At 38.3% G+C, this 13,639-nt stretch overlaps 1 protein-coding gene across 1 annotated transcript in view; it reads left to right on the top strand.

Moving 5' to 3' along the window:
- ADAMTS20 (ADAM metallopeptidase with thrombospondin type 1 motif 20) overlaps positions 1-13,639 on the top strand; it is a 342,835-nt gene that overhangs the window by 271,911 nt on the left and 57,285 nt on the right. The gene's annotated exons all lie outside the window — the stretch shown is intronic.

Here is a 13,639-nt window from a genome sequence, read left to right as displayed (position 1 = left end):
TTTCTCCTGAGTACGCCGATACCCCATATGTGGGGGAAAACCACTGCTTTGGTGTACGACAGGGTTCGGAAGAGAAAGGAGCGCTATGTTGGCTGGGATAGGCAGCAGACACCATGTCACATTTGAAGAGTCGCTGACATGCCGAAACAGCAGAAACCCCCACAAGTGACCCCATTTTGTAAACTACACCTCTCAAGGAATTCATCTAGGGAAGTAGTGAGTATTTTTTAATTTTTAAATTTATACCATTGGGCAGTGAAAAAAGCATAATTATATTTTTACCACAAAAAATGTTTTACCCTCAGATTTTACATTTTCACACAGGGCAATGGGTAAAAATGGTGCCGAAATGTGTCACACAATTTCTTCTAAAAGTGTCAATACCCCATATGTGGCTGTATCGTACCGCTCAGCCATACGGCGAGATCTGGGGGGGACGGAGTGCTATTTGACAATTGGAGAACAAATTATTGTAGAATAGGCATTTGGATTTGGGAGCACAAAATTTTCTGAATTTCTTTTTGGGGGCAAGGGCCATTTCGCTTTTCCAGAGCCTTTCTGCTACCAGTAACTTGGAAGTCCCTTATATTTTTAACAGATGACGGACCTGAGTGGGGACTAGCTTTTTTTGAGGACTGAGTTGAAGCTTTTATTGGGAACATTTTATGTAACATTTATCCGGCGATCTAGGCTGAGCACTTACATCGGGGTTTCCATCTAAATTTCCAAGTGATGTAATTCAGATGAAACCCCTGCCGGATCCATTTACTGTAATGAGGCAGCAGAGTTACTCTGGACTCCGTCTGGCCTCTGTTTAGCGGTGTCCTTTTTTTCAGAAGTGCACAAAACTGTGGCCAACCGCACTTTTAGGCACGCCTAAAAAAACTGACACCGTGGGATCCCAGGCTAGACGGTGTCCACAGTGGCCTATATCTGCCTCATTACAGGGAATCTTCCGTCATGGGTTCCGGCTGAATCACATATTTCAGAGATTTACACGGAAACTCTGGTGTAAGCTCTTAACGCAGAGCGCAGGATAAATGTGAGCAGAGCCTTACTGCGATCTTTGGGAGACATAATAAACAAATCAGTAGCAGGTGAAGAATTGGTTTTATTTATTTTTTGCACCGTTCCTAGTGTGATATAACTGATTAGATTACTTTATTCTTCGGGTCGGTGCGATTACAGAGATACCAGATTATATCGGGTTTTTATGACTGACAGCTGTCACACACTAAAAGACGCTTTTTTTTTGCAAAATCTAGTTTTTGCATCACCATATTTTGAGAGCTATAATTTTTCCATATTTCGGCCGACAGAGTCATGTGACAGCTTGTTTTTTGCAGGACGAGTTGACATTTTTATTGGTACCATTTTTGGGTACGTGACATTTTTTGATCGCTTTCTATTCCGTTTTTTGGGAGGTAAAATTAACAAAAGCAAACAATTCAGGAATTGTTTTTTGAGGGTTTTTTTTATGCCGTTCTGCGTGTGGTAAAAGTGATCAGGCAGCTTTATTCTTCGGGTCAGTACGTTTACAGCGATACTACACTTACTGTATTTTTTTTTATGTTTTTTTTTTATGTTTTGGCGCTTTTACCCAATAAAACAATTTTATAGAAAAAAATATTTTTTTTGCATTGCTTTATTCTGAGCGCTATAACTTTTTTATTTTTCAGCTGATGGAGCTGTATTGCGGCTTTTTTTTGCGGAACAAGATGACGTTTTCAGCGGTACCATTTTTATTTCTATTTTGTTTTTTGATCGCATTTTTTTCCACTTTTTGTTTGGCAATATGATGAAAAAGCATATTTTTTTGCTCCGTTTTTTATTTATTTTTATTACGGTGTGCACAGAAGGAGTTAATTAGTGTGACAGTTTTATAGTTCGGGTTGTTTCGGACACGGCGATACCAAATATGTCTACTTTTTTTGGTTTTGTAAAAATATACGGATTTATTGGTTTAATATTTTATTTATTTATTTTTATTTATTTTGTGATTTTTTTTTAACAGTTTAAAAACTTTTTTTTTACTTTTTTTTTAATTTTTACTTAGTCCCTGTATGGGACATTAATTTTTATTTTTCTGATCACTGATCTCATGTAATGTAATAGACATGTATTACATTACATGAGATCTTCACTGACTGTTTCACAGTCAGTCTCCTGCCTGGCTTCAGCTGCAGGCTGAGCCAGGCAGGACACCATATATGGCAGATCTGGAGGCGGTCATGTGACCTCCAGCTGCCATAGCAACCCCAGGTCCTGGAAGCTATCAGGGGTCATCGGAGAGGTAAGTAAGACGACCCCCTCTCCTTCTATATTCTATATGCCGCGATCACTATAGATCGGGGCATATAGAACATAGCAAAGGGTTAACATCACTGGGACCTGATCCAATCAGGTCCCGATGATGTCCCCTGTCAGAGCTAACGCTCTGCACTGGAATCGCAGCGCTTGCAGAACCCTGGGGGTCCTGAGCGCTGCGAGACCACCCACCGTTTTTAAACATCGGCGCTGCACAGAGCCCAGCAAGCGCCGACGTTAATCTACAGTGGGCGGTCGGGAACCGGTTAAAAAACGCACCTCCGTTTCACACTCTCAATAAAATGCCCAAGAATCACAAAAAGAAAGAAAACAGAATTAGAAGTATAGAAAGGTTAAATAGAGAGTATATAGTAAAACCAAAAGAAATTAACTTTAGTATAAGTTGGTATATACTGTATGTAATGCGCTGGGGAATATGTTGGTGCTATATAAAAATAAAGATTATTATTATTATATACTGTGTGCAATGTGTAGGAGCATGTTCACACTGGCCATTAAACAGACAAAACCTAAGATAGAAACAAAATGAGCATATACCCTGCTGTAAGTAAGTAAAACGCAATAGTGCAGATAAATAACATTGGGTACTTAGTAAACACAATTTCGCTGCAGAAACGCTTAAAAAACGCTAGGTAGAAGGCCTGCTATGTTCCCCCCATGCTGCGGAAATTTCCGCTGCGGATTATCATTGCGGAAAAAAACGCAGCACTACTAATTATTTTGCGGAATCGAGGCGGAATCGCATAATATCCGCATCACTACATGTTCACATGTGGATAATATGCGGATATCATGCGGTACAATGTGTGGATGGTACCCGGGTTTGGAGAAGAGCAGACTCTCTTTCAGACCTGGGTACCATAGTACCTGTAAAAAAAAAGAATAAAATAAAAAATATGGAAAGCGCTTGACAACCCGCATGCGGAAATGCATGTGAAAAACGCTTCACATCCGCATGTCCCTGGCAGGAAAAACGCATGTACAATCCACATACGTTTTTTCTGCCAGGGAGATGCAGAAACGCTCAGAAAAAATCCAGAGCATTTCTGCATCGTGGGCACATAGCTTTACAATTTTTTCAGGACAACTTAACTAAAAATCACAGATGGTCCTTAGTTTTTAAGGTTATAAACCACAACCCTTTCAAAAATTACACCTCCGTATCACCCGCTCAACAAAATGCCCAAGAATTAAAATAAATAAATAAATAAACAGAATTTAAAGGACAGATTAAATAGAGAGTATATAGTGTTAGGACGATACAGTCACTGTGGTATACTGTGAAGTTGCACATCGACGTAACTGCAGCTCCAGATATGACTGGAGTATAGAGACATGATATAACAGCAGAATAGTGGCTGCAGCTCTGGACGTGACTGGAATATAAGATTTTATGTCAGCCTCTACTATCCCAAGATCATAGTAGCCCCAGATTGTTATATTACTATGGGACCCCTTTGCTCATTCTACTCCATTCTATTTCATATAATGAGGTATAGACAAGTGGGTAGCAATAATAGGTGCAGGGGCTCAATCACATCCAGGCCCTGGATACTAGATGGACCCCAAAGGTCCTTTTGCCTCATATGAAAAAAACTATTGCTATTAAAGACCTGTGATACTTGGGGGCCCTGTTGGGGATTTTACATTTCCTGTACAAATTCGAGTGAAATGCTAAATTTGAATTTCGACAGATTTGCTATTGACTTCTTAAATGAGGTATCTACATATTGCAGCTAGTGCTACGTCACTCTTACTATTCTTGTAGTTCCTTACTGGACAAATTGATAACCCAAATGAAATCACATACCATAACTGTCTAAAAGGACAGCACTAAAGTTTCTATACATTTTTTATTTCTTCTGCCAAATAATAGATATAAATGAAATGGAGAACAGTCATTGGCCATAAAATGTTTCCTTGGAAACATTAGAGCTTTGATCACTATTATTTCCAGCTTGGTCTTATGACTTTGTAGTATGATAACGTTTGATGTTTTCATGTGGTTTACATTATGCTGTGAATTGAATGTAGAATTTTCTCATGTAAAAATTAGCCTTTTAATAACCTAATCTGCCCAGCCCTCAGTTGCCCCCAGTACTTAAAGGGAAGCTATCAATTGATTCATGCTGCCCAAACCATGAGCAGCATTAGGCCACGGCCCCACTATCAATATTTGGTCAGTATTTTTTCTCAGGAGTGGGAGACAAAACCAGGAGTGGGTGATTAATGCAGAATTGGTGACTTGTTTCTATTATACCTTTACTCTGATTGTTCCTCATCTGGTTTTGGCTCCCACTCTTGAGAAAAAATACTGACCAAATACTGATAGTGGGGCTGTGGCCTTAGTTGTAACCTGGCTGCATGATTGTTTCTCTGAAATACTGAAAATATAGTTAGAAGATCCAATCGGGGCAGTGAATCTCTGAATATTTACAGTTCAGACCAAGATAAGCGCTTTTAGATGCTGCTTGCAGAGGTAGCGTAGCCTCTGCAGCATGGAAGAAGCGTAGGGGGATTGAATCTAGATGGATTCAGCTAGCTTCAAAGCAGCGCTTGCAGGCTCTAAACTAAAGGCTTATGCTGCTTGCTTAGGTTTCTGGCCATTCTGTGACTGCAGAGTGCCTGATAACCAAGGCAACGAGCGATAAACTATCGAATTAAAAATCTCTTTATTCTTGAGAATGGAGAAGATTTATAATAAACGGTAAATTGCAAAGTTACTTGTTTGAAATTTTAAGCATTTAAGAAAATTGCCAAGCAAGCATGTTTGGCTGTTTTCAGTACTCCCATAAAAGTGAATGGAGATAGATGCTAGTTCTAGAAGTCGGACAGCTATTTATTAGGCATTTATGATATATCCTTTGAATATGCTATAAATTTCTGAGAAGGGAATAATTTAAATCCGAACTCAATTTTATGGTCAAGAAAGAGGTAAGTAAAGCCTCATGGACATGCAGTAAATTTATGATTTGTCTTTGCATACGCTTAATAGTTTAAAGTTGGTATGCTTAGGGAATGTTTCTTCTCAAACAATATCACAGACATGCCCTGCTGAATCTTCACATAGCTTTAGATATTCTGTGCCAAGAATGTACTCCTTGGGACCAGTCCAATTCTATTTTCCCTCAGTGTTCAAAAACACCGATTAGACTTTTACTACAGTGTGTCATAATAATTTACTAGTTCACTTAAACATGTGTTATTGTTTCCAATTCTAATATTGAAACATAAAATACTGATATTTATGTAATAAATAATGAATTTTAAACTGAAGTTCATTATGTAATAGAATAGAAAAATCCTTGTACATATAGCAGTGCAGCGAAGACCCTTGTACGCATATGAAGAATCGAATCTTCAGAAATGATCAGCTAAATTATACCATAAAGTAAATCTGTGGGGAGCTTAAAAAATACGTGTAAAATGCAATTACGTTTTTAAGTCCAGGATTGCATTAGATTAAAATGTATTAAATGTATAACCCTGCATACCCAAAAAATACATAAACAGTATTGCACATTTTGGTGTGAACATCTGCATAATACATGCGGAAATTATGTCATGTTTCAACATTTGCAAAACATGGTCTTAGCATTTAAAAATTCCTCAGAACTAAGAATTTCAAAAAATAAGTAAAGATTTACTGAAAATGGACTTATAACAGGTATACATTTAAACAGGGAATCAGTGATTCCGATTTTTTCACGGTAAGATGACAACTCAACATTTGCTCTATGTGGAGCTGGGAAGAAATTTTTCCTATAATATGGGAAAATTAACATCTGCCTCCATCTGAATCAACATGTTAAGGTATAGGCTAAACTTGAGGGAGCTTATGTTTATCTTATACGTTAAAAACTATGAAACATAGATTTTATGCAGAAATTAGTATATCTCGACTTCAGCAAACCATTTGATAAAGTATCTCATAGTATCTTTATTGAAAAAATGACCAAGTATGGGGTTAACAAGGCTACGGTTAGGTGGATTCTTAACTGGCTCAGTGACCACATTCATAGAGTGGTAATAAATGGTTGCACATCCAATTGGAAGCGTTTTTCAAGTGGGGTACCACAAGGCACTGTCCTGGCCGCAATGTTGTTCAACATTTTTGTAAATGATCTAGATAAGGGAACTAAAGGTAAATGAATCAAATTTGCAGACAATGCATAGCTAGGAGGGATAGCTAACACTAGAGAAGACAGAGAAAGGATTCAGAAGAATCTAGATAAGCTTGAACAATGGACATCGACTAATAGAATGGTATTTAACAGGGAGAAATGCAAGATTTTACATCTGGGCGAGAAAAACTAAAATTACATCTACAGAATGGAAGGAATAGAACTAAGCATCAGCCCGTGTGAAAAAGACACGGGTATATTAATAAATCACAGACTGCACATGAGTCAACAGTATGATGCAGCAGCAAAAAAGGCAAACAATTCTGGGATGTATTAAGAATAGCATAGAGTCTAGATTACGTGAAGTAATGATCCCCATCTACTCTTCCTTGGTCAGACCTCTTCTGGAATACTGTGTCCAGTTCTGGGCATCACATTTTAAAAAAGACATTGAAAAACTGGAGCAAGTTCACAGAAGAGCTACCAGGATGATGAGCGGACTGCAAACTATGTCCTACGAGGAACGGTTAAAGGATCTGGGAATGTTTAGTTTGCAAAAAAGAAGGCTAAGAGGAGACTTAATAGATTTCTGCAAATATCTGAAGGAATGTCACAGTGCAGAGGGATCATCCTTATTCTCATTTGCACATGGAAACACGAGAAGCAATGGAATGAAACTGAAAGAGTGAAGATACAGATTAGATATTAGAAAAAAAAATTGATAATGAGGGTGATCAATAAGTGGAACAGGCTGCCACGAGAGATGGTGAGTTCTCCTTCAATGGAAATCTTCAAATAGAGGCTGGACCGTCATCTGTCTGAGATGGTTTAGTGAATCCTGCATTGAGCAGGGGGTTGGACACGAAGACCCTGGAGGTCCCTTCTAACTCTAACATTCTACAACCCCTGGCAAAAATTATGGAATCACCGTGCTCGGAGGATGTTCATTCAGTTGTTTAATGTTGTTGAAAAAAAGCAGATCACAGACATGGCACAAAACTAAAGTAATTTCAAATGGCAACTTTAGGGCTTTAAGAAACACTAAAAGAAATCAAGATTAAAAATGTGGTACTCAGTAAGGGTAATTTTTTTCAGACCAAGCAGAGGGAGAAAATTATGGAATCACTCAATTCTGAGGAAAAAATTATGGAATCACCCTGTAAATTTTCATCTCCAAAACTAACACCGGCATCAAATTAGATCTGCTCGTTAGTCTGCATCTAAAAAGGAGTGATCACACCTTGGAGAGCTGTTGCACCAAGTGGACTGACATGAATCATGGCTCCAACACGGGAGATGTCAATTGAAACAATGGAGAGATTTATCAAACTCTTAAAAGAAGGTAAATCATCATGCAATGTTGCAAAAGATGTTGGTTCTTCACAGTCAGCTGTGTCTAAAATCTGGACCAAATACAAACATCATGGGAAGGTTGTTGAAAGCAAACATATTGGTAGACCAAGGAAGACATCAAAGCGTCAAGACCGGAAACTTAAAACAATATGTCTCCAAAACAGGAAATGCACAACAAAACAAATGAGGAACGAATGGGAGGAAACTGGAGTCAATGTCTATGACCGAACTGTAAGAAACCGCCTGAAGGAAATGGGATTTACATACAGAAAAGCTAAACATAAGCCATCATTAACACCTAAACAGAAAAAAACAAGGTTACAATGGGCTAAGGAAAAGCAATCGTGGACTGTGGATGAAAGTCATATTCAGTGATGAATCGCGAATCTGCATTGGGCAAGGTGATGATGCTGGAACTTTTGTTTGGTGCCATTCCAATGAGATTTATAAAGATGACTGCATGAAGAGAACATGCAAATTTCCACAGTCATTGATGATATGGGCCTGCATGTCAGGTAAAGGCACTGGGGAGATGGCTGTCATTACATCTTCAATAAATGCCCAAGTTTACATTGATATTTTGGACAGTTTTCTTATCCCATCAATTGAAAAGATGTTTTGGGATGATGACATCATTTTTCAAGATGATAATGTATCCTGCCATAGAGCAAAAACTGTGAAAACATTCCTTGAAAGAAGACACATAAGGTCCATGTCATGGCCTGCAAATAGTCCGGATCTCAATCCAATTGAAAATCTTTGGTGGAAGTTGAAGAAAATGGTCCATGACAAGGCTCCAACCTGCAAAGCTGATCTGGCAACAGCAATCAGAGAAAGTTGGAGCCAGATTGATGAAGAGTACTGTTGGTCACTCATTAAGTCCATGCCTCAGAGACTGCAAGTTGTTATTAAAGCCAGAGGTGGTGCAACAAAATACTAGTGATGTATTGGAGTGTTCTTTTGTGTGTTTGTTTTTCATGATTCCATAATTTTTTCCTCAGAATTGAGTGATTCCATAATTTTTTCCCTCTGCTTGGTCTGAAAAAAATTACCCTTACTGAGTACCACATTTTTTTATCTTGATTTCTTTTAGTGTTTCTAAAAGCCCTAAAGTTGCCATTTGAAATGACTTTAGTTTTCATGCCATGTCTGTGATCTGCTTTTTTTCAACAACATTAGATAACTGAATGAACATCCTCCGAGCCTGGTGATTCCATAATTTTTTCCAGGGATTGTATGATTCTATGAAAATCAGTTACATTGATCTAAGTCAGGTTGTTTAAATAATGGTGACAATTGCAAAACTTTCTCCAACAAAATCCAGTATAAATTCATCCTAAGATTATGTTTACACATAGATTTTTTGGCACAGAATCTGTATCAAAACAAACAACTAAAATAAGTCTCTCATTAATTTAATTTGGTGAAATGTCTATAGTGTACATGTCTTATTTTTAAATGTGAATAAAACATTGGCATGTCAATGTTCAGTACTCATTTCCTGAACACTCATTAAGATGTCCGTTTTTCACGTAATTGTTCCGTGTTTTTCACAGATGGAAAACATACCCATTACAATCTATGGTGCTATTCACATTACTTTTTTTTGTGTACCGTGTGTCAGCAAAAAATCATGGATTTTTAACATTGCAAAGAATTGGAGAAGCTTTGCAATTTTTTTGCATTCAAGAAAAACACTTCTAAAACACTAATGGTAAAAACTAACACACTGACCAAACGTCGATAACAATATGCCATTTTTTTAATGTATGTAAAACTATGGACGTCTGAATGAGATCTAAATCACATAAATCAGAGGTGGGACTCAGATTTATAACAACAGTTTCTCCTTTTGTGTTTAAGTGTTTAAGAAACTCTGCTCCTTTTGTAGACCATTACCCCTTGCATATGTTGCATAAAATAAAAGCAAGAGAAACCAAAATTAACAACACAGTATTAGGGTTGCCAACCATCCAGAAATTCCAGAGCAGTCATAAAAATGGGGCACTTTTCTGCCCTGTCTGTTAGAAAAATGTAAGGCCATCCGTGATTTTTTTGAAGCTGAAGAAAATTATAAAGATAATTTTGACTGTAATTATCGTAATTTTACAGTGAAGAAAAAATAATTACATTGGACAGTGAAGAAAAAATAATTACATTTTTAACACCAAAATTTTGTTTTAGCCCCGGATTCTACATTTTCACACTGGGAAATGGGTACAAATAGTACATTGAAGTGACCAGTACCTTGCGCCAAGCTCATGCTTCTGGAGTCACACACATGTAAATAAGGAGAGCTCTCATCGCTACAGAAATGCCAAACATGTGGACGCTAAATGTTAGACACACTGGGGCTCAGAATTTCTTTTAGGGGGCAAGGAGCCATTTCACTTTTCCAGAAACGTTGTACTACCAGTAATGTGGAAGCCCTCTATATTTCTGATAACAGATGATGGACCTGAGTGGGGACTTGCTTTTTTGCAGATTGATTTGAAGCTTTTGTTTGGAACATTTTACATAACATTTTGGATCATATTTATCCTCCACTCTACATTGAGCACTCTCATCGGTGTTTCCATCTAAATCTCCCAGTGACGTGATTCAGATGAAAGCCCCAAAGGATTCATTCACTATAATGAGGCAGCAGAGTTACTCTGGACTCTGTCTGACCTCTGTTCAGCGCTGTCCTTTTTTTTCAGAGGTGCACAAAACTGTGGCAGACGGCGCTTTTATGCACACCTTAAATACCGGATCAGAGGCTAGATGGCGTCCACAGTGTCTCCATCTGCCTCAATATAGAGACTCTTCCACCAGGGATTCCATTTGAATCACGTATTTCAAAGATTTACACGGAAACCCCGGTGTAAGCACTCAGCATAGAGCGCAGGATAAATATGCACCGAGCCATATTGCGATCTTTGGGAGGCAGAATGAACAAATCAACAGCATGTGAAGAATTGGTTCATTTATTTTTTACGCCGTTCCTAATGTGGTCTAAGTGATTAGATGACTTTATTCTTCGGGTGGGTGTGATTCTAGTGATACCAGATTTATATCAGGTTTTTTTGTTTGGTAGCTGTCACACACTAAAAGACACTTTTTTTGTGCAAAAACTAGTTTTTGCATCACCATATTTTAAGAGCTATAATCTTTCCATATTTTGTCTGACTGAGTCATGTGAGGGCTTGTTTTTTTGCAGGACGAGTTGACATTTTTATTGGTACCATTTTCGGGCACATGACATTTTTTGATCAATTTCTATTCTGATTTTTGGGAGGCAGAATGAACAAAAGCCAGCAATTCAAGAATTGTTTTTTTGGTTCTTTTTTCATGTCGTTCCACGTGTGGTAAGACTGATAAGGCAGCTTTATTCTTCGGGTCAGTACGATTACAGCAATACCACATTTATATCTTTTTTTTTATATATAATTTGGGCGCTTTTACACAATAAAAACTATTTTATAGAAAAAAAAAAAAATTTTGCCTTGCTTTATTCTGAAAGCTATAACTTTTTTATTTTTCCGCTAATGGAGCTGTATGTTGGCTTTTTTTTTGCGGAAAAAGATGATGTTTTCAGCTGTACCAATTTTTTTTACATTTGTCTTTTTGATTGTGTTTTATTCCACTTTTTATTCAGGGGTATGATAAAGCATTGTTTTTTGCCTCGTTTTTTATTTTTAATTTTTACGGTGTTCACTAAAGGGGTTAACTAGTGGGACAGTTTTATAGGTCGGGTCGTTCCGGACGCGGTGATACCAAATATGTGTGACGATGACGTCGCGGGGGAGCCGCTCCAAGAGTAGAGGGGCTTTCTTCCCTCTGCCTGCTCGCTAAATGCTGCGATCGCAGCATTTAGGGGGTTAAAGTGTCGGGGGCAGGCCGGGCAGTATCAGCTGACACACGGCAGCAATCACAAACACACGGCCTTTGTGCGCGCAAAATCATCTGGACGTATCAATATGTCCAAGGTCGATAAGTACCTACCGACCCGGATGTATGGATTCGTCTAAGGTTGGAAAGGGGATAATGACCAGGCAATTTTTCATTTTTGCGATTTTGTTTTTTCCTCCCCTTATTCCAAGAGCCATAACTTTTTTATTTATCCGTCAACATTATGATGGCTTGTTTTTTGTGGGACAAGTTGTACTTTGGAATGACATCATTCATTTTATCTTGTGATGTACTGGAAAATGGGACATCAATTCCACATATGGCAAAATAGCAAAAAAACACAATTCAGCAATTGTTTTTCGGATTTTTTATTTGCAGCCTTCATTTTACCGTAAGACAGGTAGTATGAATCTTCAGGTCATTATGAGTACACAGATACGAAACATGCATAGTTTTTCTTTTATTTAAGTGGTGAAAAGAAATTCAGAAATTTGTAAAAAAAACAAACATTTGCTTTTGTTGCCATTTTCCAAGAGCCATAACTTTTTCATTTTTCGGGTTGTGAGGCTGCTTGAGGGCTTGTTTTCTTGTGCCCAGAGCCGATGTCTTTATTGATATCATATTGGGGTAGATATGATGTTTTAATCACTGTTATTACATTATCTTTTGTTGTTGCGGCAGGCAGGGAAAATACCCCAATTCAGTAACGGTGTTTTGATTTTTTTTCCTCAATTTTTTCCCTATCGGATTAATTTATTTTACATTTTTATAGATCGGACTTTTACAAACCCAGTGATGTCAAAGATGTGTATTTTTTGTGTTGTTTTAATGGGGGGGGAAGGGGGTGATTTAAACATTTATATTTTCTTTATTTTTTAAAACATTTTTTTTTTACATTTCACTGTATTTGTTAGTCCCCTAAGGGACTTAAACCTACGATTATCTGATCACTTGTACTATACACAGCAATACAACAGCATTGCTGTATATACCTTAGTAGAAATCATGGTCACCTATGAATGCCAGCAATGGGCTGGTTTTCACAGTAGTACCATGATGACTGGTACAGGTGTCTTCAGCAGATGCCTGGTTGTCAGGCCAATACATCGGTGCCCCCCGATCGGGTCACCAGACCGCCAAGAGCGGTTAGAACAGTCCCCCCCCCCTCGCCGGCTCACTGTAAATGTCTCTGTCACAGATTGACAGCAGCATTTAACAAGTTAACAGTTACAGGTGGGGCACTGCTGATCAATAATTCAGCCATCATTTGCTGGGAAAGATGCAGGTACACAAGACAGGGAGATGGCATTTGACTTACATTTTATATGTTAAGTCATACATTTTCCCTTTTTTTTCCATCTGCCCCCGAACACCATGACTTCTTTTATGTATGATTTATCTCAGCAGAATGCAACACACAGACATCTTTGACATCTCTTTTCCAGCACTCTCTCCATTTTCCCCCACATCTACAAATACCATGTAGCCTTGTAGTGCTATACCCATCCAAAGTGTACATGCAGTAATACTTACATCCCTCCACCCTGGCAACCTCCTTTTTTCTAGCGCCCAAGATAATAATGCCCTCTCTGTGCCTCCATATGGAAACAGTGCCCTCTCTGAGTCCAACAAAATAACAGTGCCTCCTCTTTGCACACACATGGTGGCAGTGCCCGCTTTGTGCCGCCATAATGGCAGTAGCAAACCCCACACAGTAATAGTGCAGTAATAGTAAAGTTCCCACTCTGTTGCCCCACATGGTAATAATATCCCCTCTGTGCTTCCACATAATAAACATGTCCCTTCTCTGCCCCTACATGGTAATAGGGACCATTTTATGTCAACACATGGTATTAGTGGCCTATCACAGTAAGGCTGAAGTCACACTAGCGTATAAAAAATCGGTCTGATGTTGATCCAGAAAAGGACAAGTGTCATGCGTG

The sequence above is a fragment of the Phyllobates terribilis genome, unplaced genomic scaffold (assembly GCF_046119375.1).
Source record: "Phyllobates terribilis strain yellow unplaced genomic scaffold, ASM4611937v1 Scaffold_11__3_contigs__length_659146591, whole genome shotgun sequence".
Taxonomy (NCBI): Eukaryota; Metazoa; Chordata; class Amphibia; order Anura; family Dendrobatidae; genus Phyllobates; species Phyllobates terribilis.
The sequence above is the reverse complement of the archived record's forward strand: the minus strand, read 5'-3'. Positions and strand labels throughout refer to the sequence as shown.